The sequence below is a fragment of the Cololabis saira genome, chromosome 18 (genome assembly GCF_033807715.1).
Source record: "Cololabis saira isolate AMF1-May2022 chromosome 18, fColSai1.1, whole genome shotgun sequence".
Classification (NCBI taxonomy): domain Eukaryota; kingdom Metazoa; phylum Chordata; class Actinopteri; order Beloniformes; family Belonidae; genus Cololabis; species Cololabis saira.
Window position 1 is genome coordinate 26056035 of NC_084604.1, and position 11954 is coordinate 26067988.

Below are 11954 nucleotides of genomic sequence, written 5' to 3' on the forward strand. Positions count from 1 at the left end.
ATCTGAAGCTTAAAAATGAGAAACGTCTGTCAATTAACATAAACATGTCTTGTTTCTAATTTATTCTCACATTTAAAAACAGGGGAAGACTTTGTTAGTAATTCGGAACTACCAACATTTTTCCAAATGCCAAAACATGCATAACTTTCACTCTGTGAACACTTCCTGCACAGATCTATCCTGTTCACGTCCCATGTACGTGGTCTAACTTATGTCTGTTGGTAAGATAGAAGCATTTTTTCTTTTGTTTCTTTTTTTAACTAAATCAACAGAGGTGTGTTAGTATGGGAAATGCGTAGTCATAATAAATATAAGAGATCATAACTGTTATGCTGACTTTGAATTTCAGCAGGAAGTGAGATGCAAAAAAATCAACCGGACAAGAACAATATTTTGACTTTACAAATCAGAAGTGAACTCACAGTTGTCTGACAGCTCAGCTCACGCTCAGAACAGGAGATAACTGGAGGACTTTGATACACAGATATTACTTAACCAACGAGGATTGTATTCAAATGTACAGAGATCAGATTCAATCTCATGTCTTCTACATACGACCAAGCTCCACTTTATTAGCAGCAATCTTAAATAGATAGTGCTCCATGCATTACTTGTGTGCTCAGTAGTGGGGTGATAACTCTCCTGTGAGAGTGTTTCTCAATAGTTGGCAATCGCACCATGAGACGTGAGCAACCAGCACAAACTTCCTCCCACACAGAACAGAAGCAGATGACTCAAAAGCTTCAACAGTCAGTGTGCAGGATTTTTCCTGGCTTTGGAATTCCAGCAGAGAGCTTAAAAACAAAGAATTCACTATAGAGAGATCCAATACTGTTCAATAGCTTGTTTAGCCCATAAATTGCTATTAAATTCAAAGGACATCAGATTTTAATTGTAATGGTTAATCTGAATTATTAATATTTATGTGTGATGTGTAACTCTAAAGGTGCATATGGGATTATTATGGTTAATATCTATCTATGAACTCTTTGGGTTTGTTTTTTTTTGGCGGTAATTTTATTTAAGCCAGGAGGACTCGGGATGGGAATGAGATTTGTACGATTCCAATTCCATTTTCGATTCTGCTTAACGATTCAGTTCTTTATCAATTCTTCTATTGATTCTCATTTGGAAAAAAAAGGACAATAAAAGGTTGATTAGCATCACCAATGTAGCATTTTAATAATAATAAATTAAATATTCTTCTGTCGAAATGAACAAAATACCAAATAAATTATTCTGTGGCAATTCCACGAGAATGTCCAACATTTTTCTAATAGAAATTAAAATTCTCCTTTTTTAAAAAGCATATATGAACTAAGCACTCATGAATAAAACTATGTCAGCCAGTGACAAATACAATCAAGTCAAATACAATCAAACTGTGTAGTTTTCAAATCTGCAACTCTAACCCTTTGACGAAATATCCACTTGGCAAGTATTGCAAGTTGCCCTGTTGTCGTCTTTTTTATTGAAATGTAACCAGACTTTCGGGCGTTTGTATCGCTTGGGCGCCATGTTTTCTACTGACTGACTGGTGGCTTACAACGAGCGTAAGCTATACAACATATGCAACGTACGTTAGCTACGCAACGTGCATGATGTTGTGCAACTCATAGGTAGCTTGGCTGTCCAGTTATCAAGGCTAATGATAATTCTATTAAAGAATTATTAATAATTAATAAAGTTGACTATTTATCAAATTGTATTATCAAAAATGATAATTCTCGTAGGGGCACCACCGCCGGGGCCTTACTTCCGGTGGGATTCGATAACTAACAGCAGAAAATCAGTCTCATTATGATTTGAATTATCCTGCAGAACAGCAAATCTTACAGAATAACAGTGAAGGCGTGATATCCGAACACTAGGCTCTGCTTAAACAAATCAACTTGTGACCAAATCTTGCATGAAATAACACAACCACTCATAAAGAAATCAATCAGAGTTTATTTACATACGGGTATCAGAAGAGATGTAAATAAGTACCCGAATAAATCTGATGGCACGCGACATTATTATAAAACCATTAACTAACAAGAAAAACAACAATCAATAAAATGAAACATAAACGTTAAATGCATGGAATGGAAAAGAAAAGAAATCAAGCAATAATAACGAAGATATAGAACATCTACAGTTCAAACGGGCTCCTGTGGTCTTTTAAAGATGGACGCGCCCTCTGGGCCACGTGCAATTAGAACGGATGGTGATCCCGGTGTTAAACCGTGATCAACTGCAGAAAACAGCGCTTTAAAACATGAATGACTAGCAGAAAGTAGTGACTACAAATTAATGAAAACAGTCCTTATAATGATGGTGGTGTAACCTCAGCTCTGAACACAGATTTAGCTCTGTAACACTCCCAGTTAAACTCATACACCCAGGTCTCAAAACCTCACGCCTCCTCGGGTCTCCGGGTGCCGATCAGGGGTTCCTGCCGGGTCTTTGGTCGGAGTCCGATCCCAGAGAGTCCTCCCGCCTCTCCCGCGCCTCCTCCTGACTCTGGAATCACGAGAGGACGGGGGTACAGCTGAAGCAGCCGGCGCTCCAGCTCCGGTCCGGAGGCTATCACGTCGTCTCGGGGGCGCGCGGGGCCAGTCTACTTCTTCTGAGTGCTGGTGCCCGTCGGCCTGAGCGCGTGGCCCCGGGACGGGCAGCGGGATGCGTCTCGGTTCTGCGCGGGGCAGGCTGTCCACAGGTCCTTTCAGGTGAAGTTTAAGAGCAGAGAGAGAGGTTAGGAAAGAAGAACGGGTCTCACCCTGGGCCGGGGCCGAGCTTCGAAGCGGCTTCCCCCCCCTTTCCAGCTCCCAGGGACCGGGGACACGTGAAGCAGGACTCTGGATGAAAAGTTGAGACCGGGAGCTGATGGGGGCGGCTCCGTGCACCGCGGCTTCAACGGGCTGCAGGTCCACCGGAGCGGCCCGATGGGGCCTTACACCTCCCCCCAGCCGGGGGGAGAAAGGGAGATGGGATCTTGGCCCAGAGCCAAACGATCCAGCTCGGATGAGAGGGTGATCGGAAGAGAAGAGTTAAAAGGAGCAGCGGCAGGGGTTTTGATCCTACGCGCGCTGCGGTGACGTCATCGGTGCCTCATTGCGATTGGATGCGCGCGCTTGTAGGCGCCACCCCCCTTTTGCAAGGCATGCTGGGGGTGGTAGTTCAGGCAACGGCGCCATTTTATGAGGCACATTAAAGCGGAAAAGGGGGGTTCAAAGAAGCAGTACCATTTTGAGGTCTGGTTTTGCGCTCCGCTGCATCCGGCTCCCCCCCAGGGGGTGTCGCAAAACCCCAAGGAAGTCTGTTTTCCCTGGCAGAAACCCTGCTGGGTCCTTGTTTTGATCTCCGGCCATGCCGTGGGGGTCGTAAACGGACTATCTCGACCCAGGCCGAGATAACCAGGAGTTAGCAGCAGGGGGTCGCAGGACTTCAGGAAGAAGGGGCAAAGTCTGGTTTTACAGGTCCTCATAATCACAAAATGTTCATACATTTTATAAGTTCAGATGGGCATATTGGCGGGCACAACATCCCCCCTTCGAATCGAAAACCGGAATGCAGGGTCTGGTTGTCGAATCTAACAACGGTGCACCAGTCCATGTGGTCATAAACTCTGGTTGGGGGCGTGAGGCTAGCCTGGTTAGTCCACTAGGCGAGCAATGCACAAAAATATGAAAAGAAAAACATATTCAAAGCAATAACATCATTCATTTACCTAACACAGTGATATCACTCTTAAAGTGCGGTAGATGAAAGATAAAAGGAGGGGTTAGTTAGGTTTCAGGATGTACACTGTACCTAAAATCAAAAGCCAACAATTTAACCACTCTTTGATTAATTGCTAGGCGACAAAAACACACATTAACTTATGTCGGCTATGGAAGCCTGGAAATTGTGTGTAGGCGTGAATTTTTTTTTAACGCCCCAAAGTATCCTACCCCCCTTTCAGGTGTGGAGCGGACTTCCACTTCTGGGTCAGAAAAATTGTGAGGGGGCCGCTGCATACAAGGTAATGCAGCTGTTCAGTGTTCTTTTGCTAAAAAAGGTCAAACGTGGGACCCCCCTCGCTCTGAGGTACGGCGTCTGCGCCTTGGTTGTTAATCGTGATCTGTTCTCCTCTGGTTTACTTTAAGAAGACGCTGAGCTGCTTCTTCAGCGTCAGTAACAGTGAAAACTGGGAAGGGCCGCAGCTCCTTTCGGGTAATTAATTTTTGGCTTACTCACGGTGGTGTCTGACCAGGGGGCTCAGGGGATGAGATGACCGGGCTCACCACTTTTGGGTCCAGCCTAAGAACAGACTTGCCTGTCGGTCGATCTCTATCAGCCTGCATGTCCACCTCTGCTGGTTCTCCGTCCACTGCGATGAGCTCTCTGCCATTAATAACCACACCTCAGCTCACGGTCCAGGCCCCAGCGCTTCGCTTGGGATTCTGGCAAGAGATTACACTTATTAACGAAGTCAGCTCACGTTATCACCCAGATTAGAAGAAATTCAACCGATAACAAACCCTGAGAGACTGGGGTATTGGTTATAACCTTAGAAGCAAGAACCAACTGAAAGGAATTAATAAAGTGAATAAAAAGGGAGGAATCTTTAAATAACTTTAAATTAAAGATTCAACTTAAAACACAGTAGAGATTAATCTGAGACGATTAATAACTCACATGGGGTAATCAGCAAAAGTTCAATTAATGGAATTAAAGAAATTAAGTCAACCATTACCTTCAGTTAAGTATGGTTGCAAAAGGGGATTAATCAGAGATTAATAAAATAGTGATCCATCAATAAAAGTTCAGGTTAATAAAATCGGAAACTTACAGCGAGCCAACCATTAGTTTCCATGGAACCTGGTTGCAAGAGGAAATTACTCAAACAGATTCACAAAAATTGAGTGATAGAAAAAGTTCAGGTTAATAAAATTAACAGAACTTAAAGCAAACCCAACCATTACCTTCAGTGAAGCAGTAGCATTAGCTTCAGTGAAGTAAGGTTGCAGAGGAAATCAATCACAAGATTAATAATCGTGTGATGAAAAATAAAAGTTCAAATTAATAAAATAAAGAACTTAACAAAGCAACCAATCCTTAGTGAGGCGAGGTTGCCATTAACAGGTTTTAAAATAACCGTAGGAATCAGATAATGAGGGGGGAAGAAAAATAAAAATATTTTCTTTCCCGATCAAAATTAATGTTGTTATTTCATACAAATTCAGTCACAATGTTGTTATTAGAGAGCCTCACGCTGGGGCGCCATTTATGTTGTGCAACTCATAGGTAGCTTGGCTGTCCAGTTATCAAGGCTAATGATAATTCTATTAAAGAATTATTAATAATTAATAAAGTTGACTATTTATCAAATTGTATTATCAAAAATGATAATTCTCGTAGGGGCACCACCGCCGGGGCCTTACTTCCGGTGGGATTCGATAACTAACAGCAGAAAATCAGTCTCATTATGATTTGAATTATCCTGCAGAACAGCAAATCTTACAGAATAACAGTGAAGGCGTGATATCCGAACACTAGGCTCTGCTTAAACAAATCAACTTGTGACCAAATCTTGCATGAAATAACACAACCACTCATAAAGAAATCAATCAGAGTTTATTTACATACGGGTATCAGAAGAGATGTAAATAAGTACCCGAATAAATCTGATGGCACGCGACATTATTATAAAACCATTAACTAACAAGAAAAACAACAATCAATAAAATGAAACATAAACGTTAAATGCATGGAATGGAAAAGAAAAGAAATCAAGCAATAATAACGAAGATATAGAACATCTACAGTTCAAACGGGCTCCTGTGGTCTTTTAAAGATGGACGCGCCCTCTGGGCCACGTGCAATTAGAACGGATGGTGATCCCGGTGTTAAACCGTGATCAACTGCAGAAAACAGCGCTTTAAAACATGAATGACTAGCAGAAAGTAGTGACTACAAATTAATGAAAACAGTCCTTATAATGATGGTGGTGTAACCTCAGCTCTGAACACAGATTTAGCTCTGTAACACTCCCAGTTAAACTCATACACCCAGGTCTCAAAACCTCACGCCTCCTCGGGTCTCCGGGTGCCGATCAGGGGTTCCTGCCGGGTCTTTGGTCGGAGTCCGATCCCAGAGAGTCCTCCCGCCTCTCCCGCGCCTCCTCCTGACTCTGGAATCACGAGAGGACGGGGGTACAGCTGAAGCAGCCGGCGCTCCAGCTCCGGTCCGGAGGCTATCACGTCGTCTCGGGGGCGCGCGGGGCCAGTCTACTTCTTCTGAGTGCTGGTGCCCGTCGGCCTGAGCGCGTGGCCCCGGGACGGGCAGCGGGATGCGTCTCGGTTCTGCGCGGGGCAGGCTGTCCACAGGTCCTTTCAGGTGAAGTTTAAGAGCAGAGAGAGAGGTTAGGAAAGAAGAACGGGTCTCACCCTGGGCCGGGGCCGAGCTTCGAAGCGGCTTCCCCCCCCTTTCCAGCTCCCAGGGACCGGGGACACGTGAAGCAGGACTCTGGATGAAAAGTTGAGACCGGGAGCTGATGGGGGCGGCTCCGTGCACCGCGGCTTCAACGGGCTGCAGGTCCACCGGAGCGGCCCGATGGGGCCTTACACCTCCCCCCAGCCGGGGGGAGAAAGGGAGATGGGATCTTGGCCCAGAGCCAAACGATCCAGCTCGGATGAGAGGGTGATCGGAAGAGAAGAGTTAAAAGGAGCAGCGGCAGGGGTTTTGATCCTACGCGCGCTGCGGTGACGTCATCGGTGCCTCATTGCGATTGGATGCGCGCGCTTGTAGGCGCCACCCCCCTTTTGCAAGGCATGCTGGGGGTGGTAGTTCAGGCAACGGCGCCATTTTATGAGGCACATTAAAGCGGAAAAGGGGGGTTCAAAGAAGCAGTACCATTTTGAGGTCTGGTTTTGCGCTCCGCTGCATCCGGCTCCCCCCCAGGGGGTGTCGCAAAACCCCAAGGAAGTCTGTTTTCCCTGGCAGAAACCCTGCTGGGTCCTTGTTTTGATCTCCGGCCATGCCGTGGGGGTCGTAAACGGACTATCTCGACCCAGGCCGAGATAACCAGGAGTTAGCAGCAGGGGGTCGCAGGACTTCAGGAAGAAGGGGCAAAGTCTGGTTTTACAGGTCCTCATAATCACAAAATGTTCATACATTTTATAAGTTCAGATGGGCATATTGGCGGGCACAACAATGACGACGTCATTTGTTCCCACTGGAATCAAAAAGGGAATTGAAACACTGAGAACTGGTTCTGAACAAGAACTGGTTCTCGATTCCCATCCTTAGCCAGAACAGTAATGATGATAAAAACACAATGCCCTTTGATATTAACAGAAGCTGAATAACAAAAAGCACTATCAAGGGAAGATAGTCCAAAACTCAATAAAACTGAACAATATCAAGGAATAGACACGTGTGGACAATCCAGACGGTCTGAGGGCAAAATATAAACAGTAAACCAAACAGTAAACAGTAAACCAAAGCTAAAACCAAAAAAAACAAGACGACGAAACCAGACCAAATCAATATCCGAAGACCACAAAACAACTAAAAAAGTTATTTTGTAAATATATTATAAAAACAGCTAAAAGCAGAATAATAACACAGGGGAGCTCAGGATAAATGGACTGCATTAAGTCATCATTCATTCCCACCAACTAAAAACTACAGTGACTGTAAGAGTAGAAATAAATAGGGCATTAGTTCCAGTTAGTTTCATTCTGATGACAAAACATCATCTTTTAGACTGGATTATGTTAATTACGAGGCTAAAATGATCCATGTCAACAGTTTCACAATTCAGAAAACTGCTTGTGTGTGTGTGTGTGTGTGAGCATGAAAACAAATGTGAAAAAGAGTCAAAAGTCCACCACTCACCAGGAATTTCAAAACATGAGGGCGTTTTCATACAGGAAGGGAAAAGGAGGCTTTGATTTCTGGAAGTGTTGACAGAGCAAGGACACCTTATCCAGAGAAACCTTTCTCCCAACGGCTCCTTGAGGTGCAACCGATACAACAAAGACTTGAGAAGAGCTGCAGGCCATTTATTTCAGCGCAAGCGCATGATGTAATTTCATTATTGATCGTACATGCTAATGGGTTCGTAATTCTGACCTGGAGGAAAAGGCCAGTGAGTTCCAAAATAAGCTTGGAAATCTCCATTTACTGTCGCAATTAAAGACAAAAATGAAATCCAGGTGTGACCCTTTACAGTCTAAATGAACTGTGGGGGCTGTGCAAAACCACTCTCCAATGAATCAGAGGAAAAATAAAGTTTTTCTGTAAGGGGACTGATTTGAGGCAGCACACAGAATACTGAAAGTCCTGCAGTGAGAACCCTCAACCCTGAGACCAAAGATGAATCTGGGTCTGCATATCAAACTAATAAGAGTCATTTGGCGAGAAAAAGGCACCGGCCGTCCACACCAGGGACGGATGTGGAGAGCAGAGTGAGAAATCATGGCAGCACAGTGTTTTTCTAGTGCTGTTGCAAAAACAGACATCAGGACCTGTAGACTAGCAGCCACTCGGCAGAGTGTGGTTTTGGGAGCAAATGAGCAATATAACCACTAGCGACTTTCAATGCAGACGCTGTGTATAATTGCCAGGCTGCAACAATCTTATACGGACAGACCTACAGCGTAAAATCGGTATAATTGGAAATGAAACACTGAGTTTTAAATTGTGCTACAATATCTTACTTTCAAATGATATTCTATAAAATTCTTTCTTTAAAAATTGTCCTTATGCTTAAGAGTTAATTACATAAAAATGGGCAGAGCCCCCGTCAGATTACCTTTCACTAGGAACAGCTTGCCAAAGTGCCCGGAAGGCTTCAAGCAAAACCCTAATTTCCTTTCAAATCCCAAACATCAATATTGGGTTTAAGCTAGCAAAGCATTTGACGTCATTTCAAACGACTGACGGTATGATGTAAATATATGAAATAAGGTTACAGGACCCAAATTCACCCAAAAGTCCTGGGTGAATTTACATCTGTTCACATGACAAGTGCTAAAAAATTGGCAAATGATAAGTAATGACAGTTTTCTAAGCTGAAATGTACTTTTATGAACTACAGGCTTTCCAATTGATTTTGCTGTTTTCAATAAACAATTGATCATGTTCTATATGTTTACTTTCTGCATCCTGTAATTCTTTAATTGTAAAATGATACTTTCTCATCTAATTTATGTAGTTGGACGGATGAAAGTGACTTTAGTTTGAAGTCCAATCAGAAATTTGAAGAGGGCTGCAATAAAAGAATCTAAGGCCGCGTTCAGACTGCAGGCAAATCTGATTCATATCTGATTCCTTCTCATATCCGATTTTCAGGGCTGACTGTCCACACTGTTTTTAGCAAGTGTCCAAATCGGATCTGGCTCTGTTCAGACTGGGCCACATCATTGACTGATCTGACGGGTTGCCGTAGCAACGACGTCGGAGGCGGAGGCGTCACCCAGCGCGTGTATTGTGTGAAGTCATGTAATTGCGACATAAAAAACAATAACAATACGTGCGTCCTGCCCACCCGATCAAAGGTTATGGGGATCCTTTATTTTTTTATAATTTTATTTTTTTATATATATAAAAAAATCCCAAAATATCTGTACCATTTCTGATTGGGTCGGCACTGCGCATCATTTTTAGACACAAAAATGAACGCATACTGCAAAAGTTGTGCCTCGGCAGAGGGACCCGACGTCCCAGCAAAATGAGAAACAGAGAAAAGTGTTCAGAACAAAACCACCAGCAAACTAACAAACCAACCAACAAAGCTCAGAGTTAACAAAACGAACCAGCAATGAACAACTGGCAGCCCCGCTCCATAACCTCTCCTCCTGATGAGCTGACGGGCTGCAGGTTCAGGCTCACAGCGTGACTGAAGGCTGATTTATGGGCCTACGGCGTAGGGTACGCGGCGACCCGCACCGTACGTGGAAATGCGGTCTTTTTTTCTGCTATTAAAACATGATTTGTAATGTGAATTTGCAACACTCAAAGTACAAATAATAGTTTTTGACGTGACATCAGAGATTGTACATGCTCTCTGAAAGGATGAGTAGCTCCACAACTGGAAATGGGCGGGTGGTTTGGAGCATGGGTCTGGGACAGTCATATCCGATCTGAGTGTTTGGAGCTGTTCAGACTGAAACGCATCTGCCCAAATGCGATATGAATGCGATATGAAACTACCTCCCGGAGGTGGTTTCCATCTGGTTTGCAAAAATCGGATCTCGTGCGGTTTGGGACTGTTCAGACTTCAAAAGAGTCATCCAGTTTCAATCTGGATGGGCTAAAAATCGGATACTGGCTGGCAGTCTGAACGCGGCCTAATATGTTCCTGATTCTAAAAAAAAAACAGACTTATTAAAGTTGGTATTTGTGGCTCAGTACATTTCTCTTTAGCTGAAATAGTTTGGTTTGGGGAATCAAGTTTCTTTAATGTTCTGTCTCGTGCCAGCCGTTTACTTTACTCCAACTTACTGTGCCTTTATGTGCAGTTAATGCAGTGTAATTCCCATTATAGCTGCTGTAATGATCTATTTTTTAAAATCTTTTGTCAGTGAAATCAGTGAAATTGTGGTTATCAAAAAAATGTAAGACAGTTGGTCAACTCGGAAAAGTACCAACTTAAAATGACAGTATGGAACTGTACTTAACCTTCACACTTCATTAGTGTGCCAAGAATACTACATTTCCACAAAAAGACTATTCCGTGCAACAAAAAAAAGTTATTGATCCCTATCCAGAATGGATTCATTGACACCGTCCCACAAACCACAGGATAAAAGGAAGCTTTATCTCTGACCTAAGGGTTAGATCCAGCTTGTTAGTTGGACACAAACTCGCCGACTTGTTTCTGAAAGCAGCACAATGTAACTTTTCCACCTTAATATAATATTTCCAGAGTCATTGTGATGGTACATCAACTTACAACAAGTTTAATGACACCTCTGTCATGGTCTGAGGGGTCTGTATCGCCTTCATTGGCACTATGTAACTTGGAGGTGCATGGGAACCCTTCCACACTACTGGTAAAGCACTACCGCTTTTGTCCAAAGGAGCCGCCAAACTCAACAAAAGCTGAAAGTTACATTGTGCTGCTTTAAGTTGCTTTGGTGGCAATTTAAAAAAAAAAAGATAATGTTTGGTCAAATTTGATCATAATCAACATTAATAAGCATCATGAGTTAGAACAAGCTAAACCAGCCCAGCTTAAATAACTAACTTCAGTTAACTGGGCGAGTGTTTCAGCTGACTTCCAGTCAAGCATATTCCGTCAATTTGCCCATTCATGGATTAACTAGGGTCGCTGTGAGTTCTCAGCAATATGAATATGCCACAAAACAATGTGATAAATGTGAATTACATAAGAATCACACTTTGTAGTATCGGAAATGACTAGCCATTCACCAGCTAATAAGTTTTGTTACATATTAATATGTCATGGCTAAGTTTGCTTCTTTAAATTAACCTTAAGCTCCATGTCTACCTCATACTGCTGCACCTTTCAGTTAAAAAAAGTGTATATATGTTATTTTATTTTATTTTATTTCATTTAGAGCCGTCATTACCATGTCCACCTCATACTGCTGCACCTTTCAGTTTTTTAATTGTATATATGTTAACAAGTGCCACATTTGTTTATTTACTGTTTGCTATTTTTAAATCTGGGTACAGTGAGCAAAATAACCGGAGTCAAATTCCTTCTTGGGCAATGTTCAAACTTGGCCAATGAAGCTGATTCTGATTCTGATTAACAATTGTTAGGTAACATCGGTAACTCACTAGCAAACTGGCTCAGTTCTCCCCTGAATGTCCTGAACACTACAAATTATAATTTGATGGTGCTTATTTCCCCTAATCCTGGCTATTTTCTGGTCCGTTTGACTCCTATCAGGCTTATAATTATAAGGATGTGGTCTCTCATGACAGTATGCATCTAAATTTTCGAAATCTCC